General features: G+C 44.2%; 1 protein-coding gene across 1 annotated transcript in view; it reads right to left on the bottom strand.

The window, feature by feature from the left end:
* AMMECR1 (AMMECR nuclear protein 1) overlaps nt 1–27,385 on the bottom strand; it is a 201,349-nt gene that overhangs the window by 81,937 nt on the left and 92,027 nt on the right. The window lies entirely within an intron of this gene.

Consider the following 27,385-nt stretch of genomic DNA (forward strand, 5'->3'; position numbering starts at 1 on the left):
TGACAGTTGGGACCCCCCACGATTCCAAGAACGAGGCTCAGCAGAGCCCTGTGTGAATGAAGCAGTGACCAGACAAGCCCACCACATATAAAATACAGTAATCAATCTGTGACAGACGAGTACAGTGGGGAGAGGACACTGCCCTCATATGCTTACAATCTACATTATGTTAAACATTTATAGCAACAATATAGGTTCCCTGTTGCATTCTGTTTTAAAAGTATCTTTTTTTCTATTCTTGAAAGAAGAAAAAACAGTAGGGTAGAATTACTAACTAAAATATGTCAGAATTCTCTCTCAAATTAAGAAACAATTATGTGGTTCGTGCCATGTGTTACATTTATTAAAGATTTTAGAAACTTCTTTTTGCCTCATTGGACACTTTTTTTAAAGTGTTTAAAAAACAGGGTTGGCTAAGTGTATTTGTAAAGTGCACAACATTTGCTAAAGCTGTGTTCCTGTTTTTTGCTTAAAAGGAATCTGTCAGTAGGATCATGTCTCCCACTGGTAACGTCCCTTTATTTCAAATAATCTATGTAGGCAGACTCAGGGAGATCTGAGTCCGGTCCATAGATCTTAACAGCTCATTTACATATAAGAAAAACATGGATTTCTATGGAATAAGACATCAGATCACAGATATCAAGGTATAATTTAATTCAGCTTCCTAGGATCTGCATGCCCATAGGAGGGATGATCCTTCGGGCGGATTCCCTTTAACAAGTGGTCGAAAAGTAAGTCAACTAATAGAAAGGGTAAACTTACACTAGACATTCTAAACATCCACCATATTTATCATCCAGTATGAGCCACTGTGATAAATTTAAAACTGTCTAAATTTAACTTTTACTATCTGTTACACAGGATTAGAAAATCTGTCCCAGTATTTTTCAACAAGATACAGAAATGTTGTTGCAATATACAGTCACTTATTCAAAGGAATAACAAATGCTAATTGTTAGCAATAATTCCCAAAATGTGTGTGATGAGATTAAAACTCTTCAGCTCACAGTTAATAATCACCATTCCAGTTTACCCTTCATGTTACAAATGAGTTCTAGACAGTTTATGATTAATCTGTAGAATAATTGATTTACTAAAATGACAATAAATCTATTCCCTAAACAAGGCAGAAGTATCTTCTCTTCTCCAGAAGGTAATTTAATAAGAGCGAAGCAAACATGGCAGCTTCCTGCTCACACAGCGGAGAGACACATGAGTCAGCATCAGCTCCATGTCACTGAGTGAATAATGGAACATGATGTCATATGAAAAGTCTGGGGTGATACTTGGTTGGTAAAAGAAGCTTAAAAAAATAATAGGAATAATAAAAACATTAAAAAAATGATAACAGGGTTGATGCGTAATATGGCAAAGTCTAAGTTATACCAGTTTCTTCACAGACCAAAATGCTAGCAGTGAAATATATGACGCCAGGTTTAAACTAAAGGAAATTGTAAGACTTGGGCCATGTTCACATGTTCAGTATTTGGTCAGTATTTTACATCAGTATTTGTAAGCCAAAACCATGAGTAGAACAATCAGAGGAAAAGTATAATAGAAACACGTCACCACTTCTGTATTTATCACCCACTCCTGGTTTTGGCTTACAAATAATGATGTGAAATACTGACCAAATACTCAATGTGTGAACGTGGTCTTGGGAAAGATGGCAAATGTAATTCGATAAAACAGTCCAATTAACAGCCCATAACAGTTGGGGAACATAAGCACAATCTCTTTACAACACAGACCTCTGTAGTGATGACTTCTCCTCTGCACCTTGCAGTTTTCTGCCATTTAACTCTAACTCATCCTGGAACGCTTCTCACAGATGATTTCTCAAGACCTCATCCTCAATGTCATGTAGGAAGGCTCTAGCCCCCAGCACGCCTCGTCTAGGGGATGACGGACATAGCAAGGGCATAGACTCAACAGCGGCTCCAATACTAGTTAACCCTTCAACAGAACTCCAATTTGTCTCTGTCTATTGCCGGGGTCATGCCACATATAAAGACATTGTCCTAACCAAGTCTGGAGGGAAAACAGCAGCTATTATAGAAAGTCCTTGTCAACTATTTCCATCCACCTTTGTGGTGGATCATTGCTGCATTTCTAGCGGGTATTACAGCCTCTTTGGTAGCCTCTGCAATACGCTCACTAGCAGGCTAGTCAGACAGAGGCCACAGCAGTCTCACATTGCCCTGTCCTTCCAACTTTTTGTCTAGCGGAGGCCTTGCCTCATGATCTCTGGGTTTCTTCTTCACCTCAGTGGTGGCCTGAACTTAGAAGCAGCCTCACCTCCCTACCCAGCAAACTGTCAGGCTGCACCTATACCACCCACACACAACACCCAGAGGGAGCTACTGTGTCCAGTTTATCTTGAGAAGAATTGCAGCCAGATTTCCCATGCCTAAATTCTCCTAAATGTCTCATTCTGCTCGACTTGCCAAAGGAACTTTAGATTAAAAGCATTTAGTCCAGGCTGCTGCATGGAACCATGCATGGACCTGATCAGACAAGTCATGCACAAAATGCATACATTATGCCGCCTGGTTTTCAATCTCTCATTAATAGATTGGGAGTCAAATGCATCTTGCGCATAATTTGTCTAATCTATAGGTCATAAAGGGGTTGCCTTATAAAATAATATCCCCAACTACTAGGCCTTATGGTGGATGTATTTGTGATATAAGTAATTGGGAGACATCTGTAACTGAATGTACAATGAAGCTGAAGTAAACAATCACCGCCATCTAGTGGCCAGAAATTAGAAGAGGAATGAGAAGAAAGCAAGCAGGAACTGAGAAGTGAATGTGTGTTGCAGGTAGGATAAAGAAGCAGGGGGGGCAAGGTTATATGACAAGCTGTGTGGCAGTTAGAAAATATAAAAGCCCCTGAGGCCAGGGCAGAAGATGAGTCATTCCCTGGACCTGTGTCAGGTCAGACGTGCAGTGCTAGCTGAACTGGCTTACAGCCACATCCAAGAGAGTTGAGAGCAGCAGGACAAGATCTCTGATCCTGACTAAGAAGAAGCCCGATTAAAGGAAGAAAGCCTACTTAACCCCTTCTCGACATTTGACGTAAGTTTACGTGATGGTCAGGAAGGGGTTCCTGCAAAATGATGTAAATTTACGTTATAGCAATCATGCGGGCTAAGGAGCTGTGCCTGCATGATTGCTACCGGGAGCTTGGCTTAAGTTATAGCCAAGACCCGGCTGTCACTGCCAGAAGTGGTGCAAAGAACTGCCCTAGGCCACTTAACCCCCTAAATGCCATGAACGATAGTGATTGCAGCATATAGAATATTGGGAGAGGGAGGGGGCTCCCTCTCCCTTTAGATTGGCACCCCCCATGAGAGCTCGGTCGTTACCATGGCAACCCAAGGTCGTCATGATGACCTCCAGGTCAGCCAATTACAGCAAACCTGTTAGACCATGTTCAGAGCATGGTCTAAGAGTGTTCTGTCAGTGCAGCACTGACAGATAAAATGCATTGCAATGCTGGGCACTCAGCAACATCTACTACTGCTTGTTTCTGGAAAACACTCATGGAGTCAAATCATCACTACACCTGTAGATAAATTCCTAGAGGGGTGTAATTCCCAAAATGGGGTCACTTGAGAAGGGATTCTGCTGAGCAGTACTAGACAGCCACATATTGGGTATTGTCACGTTCATCAGAAATGTTGTGACAAATTTTGGTGCAGGGGAAGAAAGGATATGATCCAGCTCCCAGATTCATATTTCCCCGATGTGTTAAAACCAATAGTCCTTAATTATAAACATTTTAAAAAGTAAGGGGAAATATGACAAAATTAATAGCTGTCAGTAAAACCTCTGGCAAGAGGTGGAGTGGGGATGGAGGAAGAAAAAAATTTACACAACCAGACGTGATTCGAACGCTGAGTGTTCTTAGGGTTTGGTATCATTTTTACCCATTTCCTCATGTGAAAATTAAAAATTTGGGGCTAGAACAAAATTTTTGTGGTAAAAATGTAATTACTTTTTCTTCACTGCCCAATGGTATAAAATTGTGTGACACACTCGTAGTGTCAATATGATCACTGCACCCTTAGGTGAATTCATTGAGAGATGTAATTTGTAAAATGGGGTCTCTTATGGGGGGGTTCTGCTGTTCTGGCACCTCAGGGGCTCTCCCAGTGGGTCATGGCACCCCCAAAACCATAACAACAAAATCTGCAATACAATGTGACGCTCCTTCCCTTCTAAGCTTTCCACTGTGCCTGAGAAGTAATTCCCGATTACATGTAGGGTGTTGGCACATTCAGGAAAAATTGCACAACAAGCTGTGAGGTCCATTTTTTCCTATTAGCCCTTATACAAATTAAAAACTTGGGGCTAAAACAACATTTTAGTGGTAAAAATATAATTATTCATTCTTCACCGCCCAATGGTATAAAATTATGTGAGGCACATGTGGTGTCGACATGCTCACTGCACCCCTAGATGAATTCATTGGGGGGTGTAGTTTGGGTTCACTTATGGAGGGGTTCTGCTGTTGTGGAACCTCAGGGGCTCTGCCAATGTGACATTGCACCCTCAAACCATTCCAGCAAAATCTGACCTCCAATATGGCGCTTCTTCCCTTCTAAGCTTTGCACAGTGCCAAAAAAGTATTTTTGACCACATATGGGGTATTGCCGTATTCAGGAGAAATTACGTAACAAATTATACAGTTCCTTTTCTCCTATTATCTCTTTTGAAAATTAAAAAATTGGGGCCACAGCAACATTTTAGTGGAAAAAATGGTAACTTTCCATTAACTCAGCCTAATGTTCTATAATTCTGTGAATTGCCTGAAGGTTAAAAATGCTCACTACACCCCAAGATGAATTCCTCGAGAGGTGTCCAAAATGAGGTCACTTGTGGGGGTTTCTGATGTTTTGGCATGTCAGGGACCCTTCAAATGTGACATGGCATCTGCAATTTATTCCAGCCAAAATTGAGCTCCAGAATTCAGTTGATGATCCTTTCTGTTATGATCTGCAACATGTACTAAGGAAAGATAAGGGAAAACTGTCCCTACAGTAAAACTAAACTGAATCCCTACCATGTAGCGGGCTGCCTGTTCCTAGCGAACAGACCCGCCTTAGTCTTCGGCTAGTCTGAACGAAGACCTATACCATAAGGGGAGGGGTCCCTAAAAGAACTAAGGACTCGGACAAAAATGGGACACCTCCTAAACAGAGAAGTTGTTGCAGAACACAAAAAGACAAACAGACAAAAAAGTACTAGAGGTCCCAGAAGGACCAAACGAACTGACAGAGAAAGGCACAGAAGCACCTGGCTTGAGAAACAGTCAAACACTGAAGTCCAGCACAGCCAAAAGGGCGGAGCTGGAATATAAAGGCAGATGGTCACGTGACCTCAAAACACAAGATGGAAAAAACAAACAGGAGGGTTCTAACACTTTCCTTCTGAGCCCTGCCGTGCATCCAAACAGTAGTTTACCACTACATATGTGTTATCAGTTTACTCATGAGAAAGTGCACAACAAATTTTACAGTCCATTTTCTCCTGTTACACTTGTGAAAATGAAAAATTTGGGGCAAAACCAACATTTTTGTGGGAAAAATGTTTTTAATTTTCATGGCTCACATTATAAAATTCTGTGAAGCACGTGTTGATTCGGGATACTCACCACACCTCTAGATAAGTTTCTTGAGGGGTGTAGTTTCCAAAATGGGGTCACTTGTGGGCACTATCCACTGTTTAGGGACATCAGGAGCTCTGCAAACGCGACATGGCGTCCGCTATCTATTCCAGCCAATTTTGCGTTCCAAAAGTCAAATAGTGCTCCTTCCCTTCCGACCCCTGCCATGTGCCCAAACAATAGTTTTCCACCACATATGGGGTATCGGTGTTCTAAGGAGAAATTGCACAACAAATTGTATGGTACATTTTCTCTTGTTACCCTTGTGAAAATGAACAATTTGGGGCTATACCAACATTTTTGTGTGAAAAATTCGATTTTTTTATTTTCACATCTCAACTTAATAAAATTCTGTGAAACACCTGTGGGTTCAAGGTGCTCACTATACCTCTAGATAAATTCTCTGAGGGGTTTCCAAAATGGGGTCACTTGTGGGGGGCTTCCACTGTTTGGGCATATCAAGGGCTCTGCAAATGCGACATGGTGTCAACTATCTATTCAAGCCAATTTTGCATTCAAAAGCAAATGATTCTCCTTACCTTCTGAGCGCTGCCATGCGCCCAAACAGTAGTTTTCCACCACATATGGGGTATAGGCGTACTCAGGAGAAAATGAACAACGAACTATACAAAATGCAAAATTGGGGCTAAATCAACATTTTTATGAAGAAAGGTAAAATTTTAATTTGTTTCTTCCAAATTGCTTTAATTCCTGTGAAGCACCTGAAGGGTTAATAAACTTCATGATTGTGGTTTTGAGCACCGTGAGGGGTGCAGTATTTAGAATGGTGTCACTTTTGGGTATTTTCTGTCATATAGACCCCTCAAAGTCACTTCAAATGTGATGTGGTCACTTAAAAAATTGGTTTTGTAAAATTGAGAAATTGCTGAGAAACTTTTAACCCTTCTAACTTCCTAACAAAAAAATTATATTTCAAAAATGATTCTGATGTAAAGTAGTCATGTGGGAAATGTTATTTATTAACTATTTTGTGTGACATAACTCTCTGGTTTAAGGGCATAAAAAAATAAAAGTTTGAAATTTACAAAATTTTCAAAATGTTGGCCAAAATTCTGACATTTTCACAAATAAATACAAAAAATATCAGACAAATTTAGGGCGATAGCCACTGACATGAAGTACAACATGACATGAAAAAAACAATCTCAGAATCAGTGGGATCCGTTGAAGCGTTCCAGAGTTATTACCTCATAAAGTGACAGTGGTCAAAATTATAAAATTTGGCCTGGTCATGAAGGTGAAAACAGGCTTCGAGGTGAAGAGGTTAAAGGAACAGATGATCTTGTGACCAGTCAAAGACAGGGGGCTTTATTAAGGGTATGGACAGCCATGTGTGCGGAGAGTGCAGAAAGCCTTCTTAAAGGGACGGTCGTGTGAGCAGGAAATGCAAGAAGCCTTCTTAAAGGGACAGTCCTGTGAGCGGGAAGTGCAGGAATCCTTCTTAAAGGGAAACTGATAATCCAGAGAGTGGTTAAAGGGACAATTGAGTGAGTAGTTGAAGATTCGGGTGACCCGGTGAGCTGAAACCCGGAGACCTAGGTGACAATACAGAGAGGACCTGGGATGCGCTCTAGGAGACGGAGGCAGCTGGAACGTTGGTGAAGTGACTTGTCATTACACTTCAGCAATAGACTTGTGGCCTAGCGGATAACCAGAGCTGACTCCCGTTGAGGCCTGTTACAGTGACAACCACGACAGATTTAGTGTTTAAGTGACGTCGGTGACGACTACCACACGGACTTGACATATCATGGACTAAGGTACCAATAGAAATGTTTGCTTTATTAGTTAACTTTGTGATTCAAAACTGAGCTGTGAAACAAAGATACTGTTTATATACATAGAATGATAATCCCCAGTATTGTGAACTCATAGAATCATAGAATGTTAGAGTTGGAGGGGCCTCCAGGGTCATCGTGTCCAACCCCCTGCTCAAAGCAGGATTCACTAGATCATCTCAGACAGTTGTCAGTCCCGCCTCTGTTTGAAGACGTCCATTGAAGGGGAACTCACCACCTCTCGTGGCAGCCTGTTCCACTCATTGATCATCCTTCACTGTCAAAAAGTTTTTTCTAATATCTAATCTGTGTCTCCTCCCATTTAGTTTCATCCCATTGCTTCTCGTGTTTCCATGTGCAAATGAGAATAAGGACGATCCCTCTACAGTGTGACAGCCCTTCAGATATTTGTAGACTGGTATTAAGTCTCCTCTCAGTCTTCTCTTTTACAAGCTAAACATTCCCAAATCCTGTAACCGTTCCTCATAAGACATTATTTGCAGACCGATCGCCATCCTGATAGTTCTTCTCTGTACTTGCTCCAGTTTTTCTATGTCTTTTTTAAAAATGTGGTGCCCAGTAGTTTAACGTTTCTGGTAAATCACTAAACCTTTAGACATTTCATTTCTGTTCATCTTAATTTATTTGTTGTAAATAATCACTTGGTTCAAATTACCCCTGCATCTTAATCTTCTACACCGTTACATCTGCGTACTTGTTTACATGATATAGAGGAGTTCCCTGCTCTTGTGAGTCTGTACCATCCATACATTGCATGGACTGTCATTCGTATGAATGGCCATCATGTAATCATACTTAGAAACACTCTCATAACATCTAGGAGGCTCCCGAAAACAGTTGGAAAATGTTCCAGGCACCGCTGAAATCACTGGGAAAGCAGCCATTTTGTAAGGTTTCGGTGTCGGATGCCCTCCATCAACTTCTAACTTTTGTTGCTAGGACGGGGTTAAACTATTTTTGATTCTTTTAAATGAGAACATATTTTTCATGATCAGTGTAATTGGATTCTTTTGCCGTGTAATCTCTCTTAAATTAAAAAATCAAAGTTATTTGATAATATCTTATGGTAAGTATTTACTTTCTGGTGTGTTTCATTTATTTGTAAAGTATTGACTTGCAACACATGAGAGGCAATCTGACTCACTACAGCATTGTGATTCCACATCAAATCACACAAAGAATAAGCTCTAGTTTATAATGACAAGCACAGCTTGTCTTTTATGAGAAATGCAGTTTTAAATAGTTAAAGGGGTTGTCAGTCTTAGAGTACAAGTGTGAGTGTTCTTCGGTGTTGAGAGCTGCGATTTGCATATTTCTGGCCACATTCCGACTAGACTTATCTGGCCTTGCTCATTACCATTGCATTGAGTGAGGCCGTGCACATCTAGTCTGCATGTGACCGCAGGTATGCAAGCTCTCTCTTTATGAAAACTACTGGGCATCAAAGGGACATTGGTTTCCTGTGCCCCCCCCCCCCTTATTATGGTAATCAACAAGCTGGTTAAGGCCAGTAGCCTCTAAAAGGTCGAGAGCATTTAAAAGTTGACTGCAGGCATAAGGAAGAGGACCCAGCCTCTAATCCTAGGAGCAAGTTTAGGTGAATTTAATTTTTTTTTTTAGCACACAAGAGGCAGGGGAAACCTCTGTATTGATATATGCAGGGGGATTATTTTGGTATGGGGGAACAAATGAGGGGATTACTAATTACATGGGGGCACAATGGGACATTAATCAGTGAAGGTATAGTGTGGGTAATATTACTGTAGATAGGCACTAAAGGGGTGCAGAGGGGGCACTATTAATGCATGGAGGCACAGAGTGGTATTTTTGATGTGTGGGGGCACAGAGAAGGTACTAATTACTATGTTCTGGCACAAATAGTGCACTATTACTGTTGATGTACACTATAACTGAGGAATTGTTATCGTTTGTGGCATGATGTGTGGGTATAGCACTAAGAAGATTGTGTAAAGGGGGAAAGTGGGAAGGGTGCTGGAAAAGCCATGAGCCAAGGATATCTATGCCAAGGAGCATGGCACAGAAAAGCATTTATGACATTCTGGGCCAAATAGAGAAGAAAAGGGAACGTGAATGACTCCAGTGCCACTTGGGACTTACTAGATTGTGCTGCGGAGCACCTGTATTGAACTGTTATCTACTACTGTATGGTCACTGTGTGGTGGTAATAATGGTTTTAGTTTAGTGATGTTCAGTCCATAACAATATGTTAATAACAATTAGTTACTACTATATATGTAAGTAATAGGTGGTTATGGTTAAGCTATAAACATTTATCTTGTAAATGCAAATACTGCTACATTCAGGTTTTACATTTACAGTTTGTGCTGCTGTTAATATATTTGTGATGGTGGTTCAGTTGATGATAGTAATAAGCTAGTTCATTGACATCTTCTGTATTCCCACTGGTAATTATTGTAAAGATTGCATGGAGGAATCACAATGATAACTGGCCAATGGAAAGAGGCCTTTAGAAATCTACTCTGTCTTTTGAAAAGTTATCTTTCTTTTTACAACACTTACATAACGTGAAATGTGCCACATAAATGTGTCTAGCATTTGCCTTGACACTGCAGAGTTTAAAAAAAAAAAAGTTCAAAAGCAGGAATAAAATAGGCGGGTGTGCTTCTCCATCTAAAAATATGTTACAAGCGCTGTAGAACTCAGCGCACTAGTTTTCCCCAAAAGGAACCTCAAAAAAACTCCCAGATGTGTTATATTAAATGTGACTAGACAAGCTATTTTAAAACTGAAGGAATGATTTTCGTTGACGCAAGCTTCAACTATCCTTCATAAGTAATGCTGGCAATTCAAATTAGATGGCTGTCTGCCGAATGCTTGCTGACGGCTGACTGAAGGTGGAGAGGAGTGCTCACTAAAGGCTTAAGGCTGGCTGATGGTAGAGAGGAGTGCTCGCTGAAGGCTAAAGACTCAAGGCAGTCTGTATGTGGAGAGGAGTGCTCACTGAAGGCTTAAGGCTGGCCGATGGTAGAGAGGAGTGCTCGCTGAAGGCTTAAGGCAGGCTGATGGTAGAGAATAGTGCTCACTGAGGGTTAAAGACTCAAGGCTGGCCTGTGGTAGAGAGGAGTGCTCCTTGAAGGCTAAAGACTCAAGGCTGGCTGAAGGTGGAGAGGAGTGCTTACTGAAGGCTTAAGGCTAGCTGATGGTAGAGAGGAGTGCTCGTTGAAGGTTAAAGACTCAAGGCTTGCTGATGGTGGACAGGAGTGCTCACTGAAGGCTTAAGGCTACCTGGTGATAGAGAGGAGTGCTCGCTGAAGGCTAAAGACTCAAGGCTGCCTGAATGTGAAAAGGAGTGCTCGCTGAAGGCTAAAAACTCAAAGCTGGCTGAAGGTGAAGAGGAGTGCTCACTGAAGGCTGGCTGAAGGTGGAGAGTAGTGCTCACTGAAGGCTGGCTGAAGGTGGAGGAGTACTTTCTGAAGGTGCAGAGGAGTGCTTACTGAAGACTCAAAGCTGGCTGAAGGTGGAGAGGAGTGCTCACTGAAGGCTGGCTCAAGGTGGAGAGGAGTGCTCACTGAAGGCCTACAGGTCTCTTTATAAATGGTCTGTGCTTCGGACATGTGTTTTCAAAATGGATGGGACAGAAAGCCCCCACCTTTCCAACAATAACAAAATTAAACTCTCTGATCCTCATCTCCCCTCACTGTGCTGTACTGTCAGGGTCGGAAGGTCAGCATACACATTAGATGGTCAGATGGTCTAGTGATATTTATGGGGGTCAGACCATATGCATCTAATATGTATGACCACCTTTGGGTCTGTTAGTGCTCCTCTAATATTAGTGCCCAAATAATCCAACCATACAATGTTACATTGCCCCATCAATAAACCAAGGAACTCGGGGTGCCGGGGACATCCGGGAAAATCATGCCCACTCCATTAGTGACACATGCTACACCCAGTAAATAAGGCGGGCACCACCAGAATAAATAGTTGTTGTACCACACACCCAAAACAGCAACAATGGAACTAGGGTATAGCAAATTGTAAAAGCAGTAGCACCCTAGTATAACAAGTCAAGCAGCCAAAATATACAAAAAATACATAATTTTTTATTAATTATCCAAAATGAACAAGATACATTTAAAAGCATTTTAAAAACAGCAACAAATTGTAATATCACGACTAGTGTTGAGCATTCCGATATTGTAATATCGGGTATCGGCCGATATTCGCGGTATCGGAATTCCGATACTTAATTCCGATACTTTTACAATATCGGATACCGGAATCGGAAGTTCCCATAATGCCTGCGCTCTGCAGTGTCTGTGAAGGATGACAAGTTGGATGGCAGCGCGATCCAGCCTGTCATCAGAATGCCATCCCAGCGGGGGAGAATTCTCCTGATTGTTTAAAAGCCGGCGCGCGGTAAAAAGCCGCCGGCTTTTAAACAATCACACTGCCCCATACTGCTTCCCCGCAGCCTCCCACCCCGATCCTCCGCTCCCCTCGCCACCTCCCATCCCAATCGTAAATTAGGACCGGGCGGGGAGCGCAGCACCAAGGAGCGAAGGACCCGGGCGGGGAAGCCGGCAGTGAAAAGACTTCACCGCCGGCTTTCCCGTTCTGTGCTGCGCTTTCCCGCCGGTTATTTCAAATGAACAGCTGAGGTATCAGGTGATGCCGATCAGCTGTTCATTTGAAGTCGCCGCGGTGCCCTCAGAGGGTTCATGTGAGTTCATGCTTGACTGCATGAACTCACATGAACTTTCCCACGGCCGCACAGGTCAGCCTCACCTCCCAGACCCGTCATGATTAGTGTGTGTGCGGGGTGTGTGTGCGGGGTGTGTGTGCGATGTTTGTGCGGGTGTGTGCGGTGTCTGTGCGATGTGTGCGGGGTGTGTGTGCGATGTTTGTGCGGGTGTGTGCGGTGTCTGTGCGATGTGTGCGGGGTGTGTGTGCGGGGTGTGTGTGCGATGTTTGTGCGGGTGTGCGCGGTGTCTGTGCGTGCAGGCAGACATAGGCCGATGTGACACTACTACTCCCATCGGCCTATGTCTGTCCCCCGTCCACTCCTGCCAGCAGGATCAGCTCGATGGGAGCAGTAGTTCCCATCAGCCTGATCCTGCTATATAAATTGCCCTACTGTGTCCCCAATAAATGTTAAATACATGTCATTGGTGGCCAGTGGTTGCCTACAATAAATTAGTTCATACATTACCTGTCCCCGCCGATCGCCACCTAAAATAAAGTAAAAAATAAAAAACTACACCTATACTCACCTAGACACCTAATTCCCCGAAGCCATCGATCTCCTGTAATAAAATATAAAATAATAAACCACAACCTTATCCTTACCCCTCCGTAGTAGTCCACGAGTGTCCCACGAAGATCTCCAGTTCAGAGCAGCCACATAGAATGTGACCGCTCTGAACCGCTGCCGCCGCTAGAGTGACGGGGCCGTAAGGGTTCACCGGAGTTCAGGCAGCGCTGCTCCGGTTAGCTCCTTTACGGCCCTGCTGTATCATGAGAAATTCCCACGGTACAGCAGTGCCGTAAAGGGGGTCTCCGGAGCTGCGCTGCCTGAATGCACTCCGGTGACCTCAGTCAGTGGCTCCCGCTGCCGGGAGCGGACGTGTTCCCGGCAGCGTGAGCTTACAGCAGCCATGACAGCTGTCACCATCTCCAGATGTGACAGCTGTGCATGGGAGATCAGCGCAGGAACGTGGACAGGTAACTATTATTTTTAGTAAACTAAGAATTAAATAAAATTGTGTGTTTTATTTCAAATAAATTATTTTTTTCTGGGTGTAGTGTGTGTTTTTTCTTTTTAACACTTTGTAGGTTAGTAATGGGGGTGTCTTATAGACGCCCATCATTACTAACCTGGGCTTCATGGCAGCTGGCGCTGACATGAACCCCACCACTATTACCCCCTGCCACCGCACCAGGGCAGCGTGGAAGAGCGAGGCTAAGTGCCAGAATTGGCGCATCCTATGGATGCGCCATTTCTGGGGCGGCTGACGGCTGGTGTTTCTAGCCTGGGAGGGGGCCATTATTCATGGCACCCTTCCTGGGCTATTAATATCAGCCCCCAGCTGTCTGCCTAGCCTTTGCTAGCTATTAAAATAGGGGGGACCCCACGTCATTTTTTTGGGGGGGGTCCCCCATTTTAATAGCTAGTAAAGGCTAGGTATTCAGCTCGGGGCTGATATTAGTAGCCTGGGAAGCTCCGTGGGTTTTACCCCCTTCCCAGGCTTCAAACATCTGCCCCAGCCGTCTGCTTAACCTCCGCTAGAGACTAAAATTATGGGGGATCCCACGCCATTTTTTTTTTAAATAAATCCTTTATTTTAACACTAAATGACATTTGAGGAGTTAATAAAGATGCAGTCCCTAAATTATTATTTATTTTTTAATTAATTTTTCCCAAAACTTTTGACGTGGGCTTCGCCATATTTTTGTATGCCAGCCAGGTACAGCATCCAGCTTCTATGAACGCGCCATTTTCCGGGGCGGCTGCAGACTGCAATTTTCAGCGGGGGGGCAGAAAGCTTGGGCCTCCCTGCGCTGCAGATTCCATCCCCCAGCTGTCTAGTTGTACCTGGCTGGACACAAAAATAGGGAGAAGCTCCACATTTTGTTTTTTTTAATTATTTCATGAAATTCATGGAATAATTAAGAAAAAAAGGGCTTCCCTATATTGTTGTGTCCGGCTAGGTACAAATAGGCAGCTGGTGGTTGGGGGCAGCCCGTTCCTGCCTGCTGTACCTGGCTGGACACAAATATAGTGCAAAGCCCCACGTCAATTTTTTTTTAATTATTTCAGGAAATTCATGAAATAATTAAAAAAAAATTATGTGGGGCTTCGCCCTATATTTGTGTCCAGTCAGGTACAGCAGGCAGGAACGGGCTGCCCCCAACCACCAGCTGCCTATTTGTACCTAGCCGGACACAACAATATAGGGAAGCCCTTTTTTTCTTAATTATTCCATGAATTTCATGAAATAATTTAAAAAAAAAATGCGTGGGGCTTCGCCCTATTTTTGTGCCCAGCCAGATACAACTAGGCAGCTGGGGGCTGGAATCCGCAGCGCAGGGAGACCCAAGCTTTCTGGGCCACCCCCGCTGCAAATTGCAGTCCGCAGCCGCCCCAGAAAATGGCGCGTTCATAGAAGAGCCATCTTCTGGCGCTGTACCCAACTCATCCAGGGCCCTGGTGCGGTGGCTCACTGGGTAATAAAGGGGTTAAGGCCAGCTTGGCATTATCAGCTGGCCCTAAGCCCGAAATTCATGGGGTCACGCCAATATTAGACATGACCACCATGAATTTCTAGTAAAGTATTTAAAAAAACACAACACCCAGAATAAAGTCCTTTAATTGAAATAAACACACAATTCTTTATTGTTCTAAATTAAACCATACTTACCATCACGCCCATTCCAGCTGAAGCCAACGATCTCCTGCAATAAAAGTAAAATAATAAAGCAACCTCATCCTTACCTTTCCATGGCTCCCACGACAGCTTCAGCTCTGCTACATCGAGATGACAGGCTGGACCGCAGCAGAACGCTGTCATCCAGCCTGTCATCCCGCAGACACTGAGAAGCGCAGGCATACTTCCACTCCTCAGTGTCTGGCTGTGACGGCATCCAGATGAGCCGAGGTCATGTCCAATGAACTCAGCTCACCTCATGTACGTCACTGACAGCGTGGGAGAATTCTCCTGCACTCAGCGCTTCAGCGTGAGAATTTTCCCACGCTGTCAGTGACGTGCATGAGGTGAGCTGAGTTCATTGGACATGACCTCACCTCATGTATGTCACTGACAGCGTGGGAGAATTCTCACGCTGAAGCGCTGAGTGCAGGAGAATTTTCCCACGCTGTCAGTGACGTGCATGAGGTGAGCCGAGTTCATTGGACATGAACTCGGCTCATCTGGATGACGTCACAGAGAGACACTGAGGAGCGCAAGCATGCCTGCGCTTCTCAGTGTCTGCGGGATGACAGGCTGGATGGCAGCGTTCTGCTGCGGTCCAGCCTGTCATCTCGATGTAGCAGAGCTGGAGCTGTCCTGGGAACCATTGAAAGGTAAGGATGATGTTGCTTTATTATTTTTCTTTTATTGCAGGAGATCGTTGGCTTCAGCTGGAATGGGCGTGATGGTAAGTATGGTTTAATTTAGAACAATAAAGAATTGTGTGTTTATTTCAATTAAAGGACTTTATTCTGGGTGTTTGTGTTTTTCTTTAACTTTGACTATGGGGTTAGTAATGGGGGTGTCTTATAGACGCCTCTCCATTACTAACCTGGGCTTGATGTCATCTGGCATTATAAGCTGACATCAACCCCAGCCCTATTACCCCACTGCCACCGCTACAGGGCAGTGGGAAGAGCGAGGCTAAGTGCCAGAATTGGCGCATCCTATGGATGCGCCATTTCTGGGGCGGCTAACGGCTGGTGTTTCTAGCCTGGGAGGGGGCCAATATTCATGGCACCCTTCCTGGGCTATTAATATCAGCCCCCAGCTGTCTGCCTAGCCTGTGCTAGCTATTAAATTAGGGGGGACCCCACGTTATTTTTTTGGGGGGGTTCCCCCATTTTAATAGCTAGTAAAGGCTAGGTATTCAGCTGGGGGCTGATATTAGTAGCCTGGGAAGCTCCGTGGGTATTACCCCCTTCCCAGGCTTCAAACATTTGCCCCAGCTGTCTGCTTAACCTCCGCTAGAGCCTAAAATTAAGGGGAACCCCACGCCATTTTTTTTTTAAATAAATCCTTTATTTTAACACTAAATGACAAGTACAGTAATCAACACTATTACTGTACTTCATATATATGTGACTGACATGTTTCTATCTATCTAATCTATGTGTGAAGCTCTATTCTGTCTGTTATAAATTGTCGGGTACAGATGCTGAATTGCCGGCCGGCTTTCTTAAAGAGACGGTGCATGAAAACACTAATATTTTTTTAAATAAATCCTTTACACTAAATGACAAGTACTGTAAGCAACACTGTCACAGTACTTCATATATATGTGACTGACATGGTTCTATCTACCTAATCTATGTGTGAAGCTCTATTCTTTCTGTTGTAAATTGTCGGGTACCGGTGAATGCCGCTGATGAATTGCCGGCTTTTCATGTAATACATTCTACATTATTCTTAGTTGTTTTACTTCATGTAGAATTAACCTACAAGGAAAGAAAGGGTTTATTTTCATTCCGATATTTGTGTCCCATTGACTTGCATTGGTTTCCGGTATCGGAATCGGCGATATCCGATACTTTTTGGGTATCGGCCCGATCCAATCCGATACGATATTTCCTGATATCGGAAGGTATCGCTCAACACTAATCACGACCTTGATGTTACATAAATTACAAAGCCCAATTCATGAGACCAGAGTTACAGTGTCATGGAAAGGTTTGAGCCCCCTGGTCAAAATTACTGTTATTGTGAACAGTTAGGCAAGTTGAAGATGAAATGATTTCCACAAGGCCTAAAATTAAAGATGACATATTTCATTTGTATTTTAGGCAAAAAAAATCTTAAAATAATATAAAAATTATATTTTCATCTTTTACATTTTAAAAATTACGAAAAGGAAAATGGGCCAACACTAAAGTTTGGGCACCCTGCATTGTTAGTACCTAGTAGCATCCCTTTTTAAAATATCACAGCTTGTAAACGCTTTTTGTAGCAGCCAAGAGTCTTATAATTCTTGTTTGAGGTATTTTCATCCATTGTTCCTTGGAAAATTCTTCCAGGTCTATGAGATTCCTGGGTCGTCTTGCATGCACTGCTATTTTGAGGTCTAGCCACAGATTTTCAATGATGTTCAGATCAGGGGACTGTGAGGGCCATTGTAAAACTTTCAGCTTGCGCCTTTTGAGGTCGTCTATTGTGGATTTGGACGTGTGTTTAGGATCATCATTATCCATTTGTAGAAGCCATCCTCTTTCCAACTTCAGGTTTTTTAAAGATGGTGTTATATTTGCATCAAGAATTTGTTGAAATTTCATTGAATCCATTCTTACCTCTTCCTGTGAAACATTCCCAGTGCCATTGGCTGCAACACAACCCCAAAGCATCATTGATCCACCCCATACTTAATAGTTTTCCTTTTTGTAATTTTTAAAATGGAAAAAAATGACTATATATTTTTCCTAAAATACAAAGGAAATTTGTCATCTTTAACTTTAGGCCTTTTAGAGATCATTCATCTTCAACTTAACTGTTCACAATAACAGTCATTTTGACCAGGGCTGCTCAAACCTTTACATATCACTGTATATAGTGCACACAGCCTAAGTCTCGATGCAGTGTTACTGTACAGAGCAGAGTCCCTGTTAAGTAGTGGTGTATTGTGTATTGGACATGTGGGATGGCTCAGAATAAGAACACATGGACACAGAGTTTCTATTACTTTGTACATGAATTTAGCCATAATAAAGCATGGCTGTTACTGCTAAGCATACTTACAGCAAGGGCACACAATTGGCAGTAATCAAACTTACAGAGGCATATTATGTGTGGTAGTCACTCTTGGCAATATCCTTAAAGGGAATCTGGCAGCAGGCTTTTGCTATGTAATCTGAAGACAGCAGGAGATAGAGGTTGAAACACAGAATTCAGGGATGTGTCACTTGCGTGCTGTTGTTTACTAACTGTGAAGAATTTATTAACAAGAGATTAACATTGCTGGACTAGTCTGGCAACTTCCCTCCTGTGACAGGTTTCTCACTGTCTATGGACTTTGTACACAGAGCCTGGTGTGGGCGGGGTTAGCTTCCTCAGCTCTGCTTCATTCTAAATCTAAAAGCTCTGATTGTGTCAGAACGGCTGCACCCAGTAATCTAAGTGATACTGTACATTATTAGATTCAGCTTCTCTTTGCCTACATTATGCTGCTCTCAGATAAGGTAGCAAAAACCTGCTGACAGATTCCCTTGAAAGGATTATGAACAATTTAAAGAACAATAGCCCCACTATCAGTATTTGGTTAGTATTTTTTCTCAGGAGTTAGAGCCAAAACCAGGAGTGGGTGATAAATGCAGAATTGGTGACTTGTTTCTATTATACTTTTCTCTGATTGTTCCTCACCTGGTTTTAGCTCCCACTCCTGAGAAAAAATACTGACTGAATACTGATAGTGGGGCCGTGGCCTTAGAGATTAAATATTTTGACCAGAGTGGCAGAAATGCACTTACAGGGGTTCTCCGGTGAAAAGAAGTATACATCTCTCCACAGGATAAGTGATAACTTATTGATTGGTAGGGGTCTGACTGCTGGGACCCGCACCGATCAGCAGAATGTGGAGCTTTTCTCCCCATTAGACTGGAGCAACGTGTGTGAATTGACTGATCCATTCATTCCCTCAGTGAATGTGAGCGCTGCTCTTTTTTGGAAACACCCAAGAGAATGAATGAGGCTGCGGTCAGACGTCCCACCTGTCGCTGCATTTTAAAACGGGGATAAGTGTCCTGACAGGGATAAAACTTCCCCATTCTTCCGATAGGTGTGCTTTCCAATATTCGGACCCAAACGATCAATAAGTTATCACCTATTCTGTGGAGCCCATGGATCAGTGATAACTTGTTTTAACCAAAGAAGCTCTTTAATGCAAATTACCGGAATTGTACATCCCAGTTATAGTGGTGCACAGTAGATGTGCAGGAGCCGCCTGTGATTTACAGTCGACCCTCCACTATAACGGGGATATCGGCTAACAGATATTTGCATATAGCTGTAGGGTGGGCCCCGAGGATCAATTCCCCCTGTGGGCCCCAAACACCCCAGTCCGACCCTGCCTGCTCCCGTACAGTCCACACATTCACATATAAAACCAGTGCTGACCAACTTATATCATTGAGCGGTGGTCATTTGAGCAGTTTCTCTCCATGTTAATGGTCCCTTTTACTTATCCACTCTCTGGCCTGCTGTCATTTCACACAGATAGGACAGTAAAGACACATGACAGAGGTGAGTTTAAAACATAAATTATATAAAGAACTCCTTTGTTACATGCATGGAATAGTCACACGTTTATGCGAAAAAAAATTGACAGAAGTGTTCTTTTAAGACTAGCTTGATGTAAAGTATTAACCTTAATTACCCGTCCTATCAGACACTCATCACTGCACTCTAGGTATGAATAACAGAGACTCGCTGAACAGGTTAGATACGGCTGCAAGCAACAATAATAGCAACGGTTTAAAAATTCCTTTCAGGTACAAGTAATTATCTATTTATCACATTCTGAACTAAGCAGCAATGCACAAATGATCATTTCAGCAGTCTCAGTATTGTAGGTATCTATTAAGTGTACCGCATATATATGATGATACACACTCCTCAACATTAAACACTAAGCAGGAAAAATAGTTATGGAAATCCGTAAACATGTTAATGATATGCAAATGATAAAAAAATGGAAACATTTTTCAAAACCTTTTTTTTTATTTATTCATTGTTGAGTATGAGAGCCCTGCACAGAAATCCCTGAATATTCTGCTACTCTGAATGTACTTAGGCAAATCATCAAGATCCACTGCTGGCAGCTACGAGCTAGACGTCCGACTGCAGGTGATCCATTTACCTCACTCAATCGTTCTCAATGGCTATCATGGTGTAGGGAATCACAGCAATAAAGGCTGGAATGGAGGTCTGTACTCTTCAGCAATGAATCCTGCTTTTGTCTTGGATGCAATGATAGCCTGAGATTGGTCTGGAGGCCACATGGGCAAAGCTATGAAGAAGCCTTCACGAGGAATGTAAAAGTGTCCCAGGAGCCTTTTCGTCAACACAACACCAGGCCTTATATTGCTTGTGCTACTGTGAGCAGCGTGTGTGGCCTAAAGGTGCTACGATGGCCTGCAGCACCCCTGAATTTATCTCCCATCAAGCACATCTGGGATGTCATTAGTTGGTAATTGCAAAGGGAGCTGCCAGCAGTGCATTTTGATGATTTAGCCAAGTACATTCAGCGCAGTAGAACATTCCCATACAACCAGTAATAACCTAAATGGTAACATACCAAGGTGTGTAAATGCGTGTTTCCTGCATTTGACCCTCATACTCTATACTCGAATATTTTGAGATGTTTTGAAAACTCTGTTTCTCGTTTTCATTAACACATCTACTGATCTTGGAATTTCCATAATTCTTCAAATTTTTCTGCTTGGTGTTAAAATTTCAATGTTGAGGAGTGTATAATATTGGTCTAATTGGATTCTCTTGTAAGTAGCTATTTCTACCAAACAAATACAGGGTGGGCCATGAAAAACATCTAGTTTGTGATGATACTTATAGGGTCTTATTCATCAACTCATCAATGTTTACTGAAATTGTTTCTTGAAGCCAAGCTGAGCGTTCCTGTATGGGGTAGTCAGGATAGATAACTGATGGTCAAACGTTCACACTAATGTATATGGGGGCTCTTAAAATAAGGTATAAATAGAAGTGTGTGGCATATTTCAATTGGCTCCTGGATATGATCATAAATGGTCCTTTGGACCCATTGCAATAAATCAAGTCTGAAGAAGTGTTTGTACATCTATGGCCACTGTCAGCCTATCAGTATTTGGTGAGTATTTTACATCAGTATTTGTAAGCCAAAACCAGGAATGGGTGATAATACAGAAGTGGTGACGTGTTTCTATTATACTTTTCCTCTGATTGTTCCACTCCTGGTTTTGGCTTACAAATACTGATGTAAAATACTGACCAAATACTGAACGTGTGAACATAGCCTAACTGGGTGTGTTGTTACTGGCACATAGAAAATACACAAGCCTCACCAAATATTTCATGATCCAAAAAGCACAGCTACAGGTACACCAATTGTGGATCTAATTTTCCTTGATGAAGCTGTGTACATGGACATCTTCCAGAAATTCTATACATACTTACTTAATTAATCACGAGTGTGACTGTCGTTTCTTTCTTCCAGAAACAGTGTTTTGTTTATTGGGGTCCACCTTGTACAACCTGTACCAGATATAGTGACAGTCACCTGCTCTGCTTCATATATAAGGTCGATTGGTCATTAAACAGCCCAATTATTGTAAAAAAATGGAGAACAGTTAATCTATGAGGATTATCCTTTAGGTGAATGATTGCACTGACGTTTCATTGCTGGCATGTTTACTTTTAGAAGTGAAACTGCCCATCTTCCCATTTAACCTCGCACTAATACGACTCGACGGTTGGCTTTAAATTACATATAAATTGTACTAATGTTACTGTTGGGATAAGATAATTGTGGCTTAAACTGTGCTGTAATGTATCATTATCTCATTTAAAAAAAATCAAAATAATTATTGCGTTCCTGCAACTCGGATGCCGAAGATAAGGTTATTTAAGGCAATGGAATTTTAAATCCCCCAAGAAATGTAATCTTCAATATTCAGTTTTACATGGGTCTACAAAACATGTTCTTACAGATAAGGAGTAGCATTGTGGTTCAAGAGGACAAAGAATCTCCTTAAACGGGGTGTTCTAGAGAATAAGAATTATAACTCAAAGTCCTCAGACTGTATAAAAAACTCAACAATTAACACCCTCCACTACACTCGTAGGTCCTGACATGACCCTCTGGTCTCCGTTCTGTGCTTTGTGCTCTTGACACACCTGAAATTGCCCCAAATGCCAGCACAACCAAACAAGTGCATAATGCCTCGGACAGTAATTAGCTGAGCAAGCATTTTCATCCATTTATGATGTGTCAAAAATTGGACCAGGAAGCACAGACCAGTGGGGACTGTGTAAGAAAAGCAGCTGTAGGGCAGGGGTCTCAAACTCAGCTGGGTATATGGGCCGCACACGGAAAAACATTTAATTTGGGGGGCCTCATTATTTGCATGACAAAGTGACATTTTTAGTGATACCATTTTATTTTCTATACACCTTTTGAACTGGTCCTCATCTTGCAGACATGGTCTCCCATCCAGGTTCCCCATATTGCAGACATGGTCCCCCATCCAGGTCCCCCACATTGCAGACATGGTCTCCCACCCTGGTCCCCCATATTGCAGACATGGTCTCCCATCCAGGTCCCCCATATTGCAGACATGGTCTCCCATCCAGGTCCCCCATATTGCAGACATGGTCTCCTATCCAGGTCCCCCATATTGCAGACATGGTCTCCTATCCAGGTCCCCCATATTGCAGACATGGTCTCCCATCCAGGTCCCCCATATTGCAGACATGGTCTCCCATCCAGGTCCCCCATATTGCAGACATGGTCTCCTATCCAGGTCCCCCATATTGCAGACATGGTCTCCCATCCAGGTCCCCCATATTGCAGACATGGTCTCCCATCCAGGTCCCCCATATTGCAGACATGGTCTCCCATCCAGGTCCCCCATATTGCAGACATGGTCTCCTATCCAGGTCACCCATATTGCAGACATGGTCTCCGAACCAGGTCCCCCATATTGCAGACATGGTCTCTGAACCAGGTCCCCCATATTGCAGACATGGTCTCTGAACCAGGTCCCCCATATTGCAGACATGGTCCCCCATATTGCAGACATGGTCTCCCATCCAGGTCCCCCATATTGCAGACATGGTCTCCCATCCAGGTCCCCCATATTGCAGACATGGTTTCCCATCCAGGTCCCCCATATTGCAGACATGGTCTCCCATCCAGGTCCCCCATTTTGCAGACATGGTCTCCCATCCAGGTCCCCCGTATTGCAGACATGGTCTCCCATCCAGGCCCCCCGTATTGCAGACATGGTCTCCCATCCAGGTCCCCCGTATTGCAGACATGGTATCCCATCCAGGTCCCCCGTATTGCAGACATGGTCCCCCATCCAGGTCCTCCATATTGCAGACATGGTCTCCGAACCAGGTCTCCCATCCAGGTCCCCCATATTGCAGACATGGTCTCCGAACCAGGTCCCCCATCTTGCAGACATGGTCTCCCATCCAGGTCCCCCATATTGCAGACATGGTCTCCCATCCAGGTCCCCCATATTGCAGACATGGTCTCCCATCCAGGTCCCCCATATTGCAGACATGGTCTCCCATCCAGGTCCCCCGTATTGCAGACATGGTCTCCCATCCAGGCCCCCCGTATTTCAGACATGGTCTCCCATCCAGGTCCCACATATTGCAGATGTGGTCCCCCATATTGCAGACATGGTCCCCCATATTGCAGACATGGTCTCCCATCCAGGTCCCCCCATATTGCAGACATGGTCCCCATATTGCAGACATGGTCTCCCATCCAGGTCCCCCATATTGCAGACATGGTCCCCCATATTGCAGACATGGTCTCGCATCCAGGTCCCCCCATATTGCAGACATGGTCCCCATATTGCAGACATGGTCTCCCATCCAGGTCCCCCATATTGCAGACATGGTCCCCCATTTTGCAGACATGGTCCCCCATAGTGCAGACATGGTCTCCCATCCAGGTCCCCCATATTGCAGACATGGTTCCCCATATTGCAGACATGGTCCCCCATATTGCAGACATGGTCTCCCATCATGGTCCCCCATATTGCAATATTGCAGACATGGTCCCCCATCCAGGTCCCCCATATTGCAGACTTGGTCCCCCATATTGTAGACATGGTCCCTATATTGCAGACATGGTCTCCCATCCAGGTCCCCCATATTGCAGACATGGTCCCCCATCCAGGTTCCCCATATTGCAGACATGGTCTCCCATCCAGGTCCCCCATATTGCTGACATGGTCCCCCATCCAGGTCCCCCATATTGCAGACATGGTCTCCTATCCAGGTTCCCTATATTGCAGACATGGTCTCCTATCCAGGTCCCCCATATTGCAGACATGGTCCCCCATCCAGGTCCCCCATATTGCAGACATGGTCCCCCATCCAGGTCTCCCATATTGCAGACATGGTCCCCCATCCAGGTCCCCCATATTGCAGACATGGTCCCCATATTGCAGACATGGTCCCCCATCCCGGTCCTTATTTTGCTGGCATGTCCCCCCCATACTGCGCACAGGGTCCGTCCCGTCCCCCATGCTGCACACAGGGTCCTGTCCCCCCATACTGCACACAGGGTCCGTCCCGTCCCCCCATACTGCGCACAGGGTCCGTCCCGTCCCCCCATACTGTGCACAGGGTCCGTCCCGTCCCCCCATACTGCGCACAGGGTCCCCGTCCCCCCATACTGCGCGCAGGGTCCCCGTCCCCCCATACTGCGCGCAGGGTCCCCGTCCCCCTATACTGCGCACAGGGTCCCAGTCCCCCCATACTGCGCTCAGGGTCCCCGTCCCCCCATACTGCGCTCAGGGTCCCCGTCCCCCCATACTGCGCTCAGGGTCCCCGTCCCCCCATACTGCGCTCAGGGTCCCCGTCCCCCCATACTGCGCTCAGGATCCCCATCCCCCACACTGCGCTCAGGGTCCCTGTCCTCCCATACTGCGCACAGTACCCCCCCCCATACTGAGCACAGGTCCCCCCCCCATACTGAGCACAGGTCCCCCCCCCCCCCCATACTGAGCGCTGTATTTCACATGACAGAGAAAAAAAAAAATTCTCACCTGTCCTCCGTTCCCTTGGCGTCCTTTCTGCACCTGTGGCCCGCAGGCACAGACCCCATAACGATCGCGGTTCTCTCCAGCAGCCGCCGACATCAGCGCTGTAATGCAGTGTATTGCTGTGCAGAGACCGGGTCTCTGCACAGCAATACCAGTGTCAGCCGCCGGCCTATCAGAGGCCAGCAGCTGACATCTGCGCATGGCAGTGATATCATACGCCGCTGCGCTGGGACGCAGATGTCAGCTGCTGGCCTCTGATAGGCCGGCGGCTGACACTGGTATAGCTGTGCAGAGACCCGGTCTCTGCGCGGCAATACACTGCATTACAGCGCTGATGTCGGCGGCTGCTGGAGAGAGCCGCGATCGTTACGGGGTCTATGTGCCTGCGGGCCGCAAGAAGCAGCCGGAGGGGCCGCATGCGGCCCGCGGGCCGCATGTTTGAGTTTCCTGCTGTAGGGGACTGAGGAGAGGGAAGTATTATTTATTGTGTTTCTTTAAGTAGCCTGAGGACTTTAAGGCAGTTATCCCCAAAGTAATAGGATATAGCTACCTAATCGCTGGGGATCTGACCACTGAGACCACAGGTCATCCAGGAAGCGGGCTCCGGAATCCAGGAAGCGGCTCTGCAGAGACCTGTCTCGAATGGAGTGGAGGTGCATATGCTCGAACTTTGCTGACAATGGGACTGCTTGAAATAGTCCCTATAGATAGGGGATCATTTACTAATCTGGGAATAACTCTTCAAGCTTTAATATTTATTACCCACAACATCCCCTCAACTTTTATATCCTGAATATATCACCATTGGGTAAAGTTGGCCATACACTTTACGTAGATTAGAATATTGGCTACACTACAGGCTACATGCCTAGGAACGGCTCCTGTGCCTGGACTATCACTATGGTGCAATAGTGAAGGATCCACTTGCTGTAACATACTTTTTTACATCTTAGGGTACATGGAGGGAAGTGGAAGTTGACCAGTTTAGTAATACATACGTGGACCTCTGATGCTGTGTGTTTGTAATGCCTCAGTCAGACGTCTGTTTTTTCATGAGTGCTATCTGTATTTTTCAAGGATAGCACTCGTACCTGTGATATGGTCTATGGTGCCATGTGTGATTTTTTTCTGGACCGAGTGGAAAATCGTGGAGACATGTCTGATTTTGATCCCAGGGATCCAAAAATGGGTCAATGCAAGTCTACGGGTCCATGAAAATAACCGTACTGCACTCAGCTAACATCACAGTTGACATCACAGACTCTCAGAATGGAGAAGGTGGAGAAACTTTTTTTTCTCCATGTACGAAAAAAAATTGATGACACTTGGACCACGCTCTGATCAAAGTGTGATCCAAAAAAAATTGGGCAGTTTTTCTCGTGTGTGGAAAACACGGACATCTGAATGAGGCCTTGGGCAGAGATTTTATTGTCTTGAGTGTTCATATTCCTGGCAGTAATGCAGCAGGAGACATAAAGCACAGTACAGCCCCCACTGAAACAACTGAGCAGCAGTATAATCCATATACGCAAGAGGTTGTCCAGAAAGAAAGCACTTTGCTTGGTTCCTCTGGATTTCAGTGGGATCAGCCAATCATCTAATGTGCATTGTACAGACTTTCCTATATTAGGGACCTGTAGTGTACTGAGTGCATCGCTGAACAGGTCTATATACCGACGTGTATGAAACCTTAGTAAAAACAGAATTTTAGTCTGAACATTAGAGCTGGCAATCATGATGATCTCAAATTATCTCAATATCACTGCAACCGAATTTATGAAAAAAAGTAATCTTTCATTTTCTTAGACTATAAGGCAGTTTTTTTTTCAGTCCAGGGTCTTGTACTATATATGTGTGACCCAATGGTAATTTCAGTCCAGGTTTTGCAAATCAGCGTGCTGCAGTAAGCAAACATCAGATGTTCACGGCAGAGTGCTGACCCCTAGAGGATTTCTATCAAATCGTTTCTATCTGCACCCTGTAACTATATAATGTGATCTACTGACCCCATGTAATGAAAAGGGCAATACTTGCCTACAGTATACACACACTATAGATATATCAGATCAGCTGGTGAGGGTCTTCTCTTGTGGGAGTCCCTGCAATCTGCTGTTTTCGGGCTACTTTTCATTGCAGAGATGAGGCAGGAGATGAAGCATGATATGGTGGCTCTTAAGAAGATGTTTATAGATAATAGTAGACTTTCATGGCCTCCTAGTCAGGCATATAAAAAGGCTGTCGAAACCAGAAACACTTTTGAAGGGAATCTGTTACTATTTTTGCTCCAACAATCTGCTGTTGTGGCTGCTCAGATGAAACAATGCTGATTTCATATGTGTAGTTTTTGTTTTTTTACCTTTGTACCTCCAATCGTTTCCCCACAATT

Source organism: Phyllobates terribilis, unplaced genomic scaffold (assembly GCF_046119375.1).
Source record: "Phyllobates terribilis strain yellow unplaced genomic scaffold, ASM4611937v1 Scaffold_7__3_contigs__length_470593459, whole genome shotgun sequence".
NCBI classification, from domain to species: domain Eukaryota; kingdom Metazoa; phylum Chordata; class Amphibia; order Anura; family Dendrobatidae; genus Phyllobates; species Phyllobates terribilis.